This window comes from Penaeus monodon, chromosome 22, assembly GCF_015228065.2.
Source record: "Penaeus monodon isolate SGIC_2016 chromosome 22, NSTDA_Pmon_1, whole genome shotgun sequence".
NCBI classification, from domain to species: domain Eukaryota; kingdom Metazoa; phylum Arthropoda; class Malacostraca; order Decapoda; family Penaeidae; genus Penaeus; species Penaeus monodon.
In genome coordinates, this window is record NC_051407.1 from 17,963,486 (window position 1) to 17,963,724 (window position 239).

The 239-nt window shown below is 47.7% G+C and overlaps 1 protein-coding gene across 1 annotated transcript in view; it reads left to right on the forward strand.

The window, feature by feature from the left end:
• The window catches only part of LOC119586971 (phenoloxidase-activating factor 3-like), a gene marked incomplete in the record, with an annotated part of 8,764 nt that overhangs the window by 1,272 nt on the left and 7,253 nt on the right, over positions 1 to 239 (forward strand).

The window sequence follows — 239 nt, forward strand, 5'->3', positions numbered from 1 at the left end:
CCATCCATTCATAAATATATAAACGAGCGTGCAGTCCTGTGTTGGTTCGCAGGGAGGAAGGAGGCAAAAAAGGCTCCTGTATCGCCCGTTCATGTGCACCCACGCCAGCCTCGGATAGATAATTGAGGGACAGGAAATGTAGTTGATGTGAATGCTTGTCGACTCTGCTCTGTGTAATGTACAAATACGCTACCCCGGGTTGGCCTTTTAAATTGCCAGGGACGAATATTCTGTGAAGT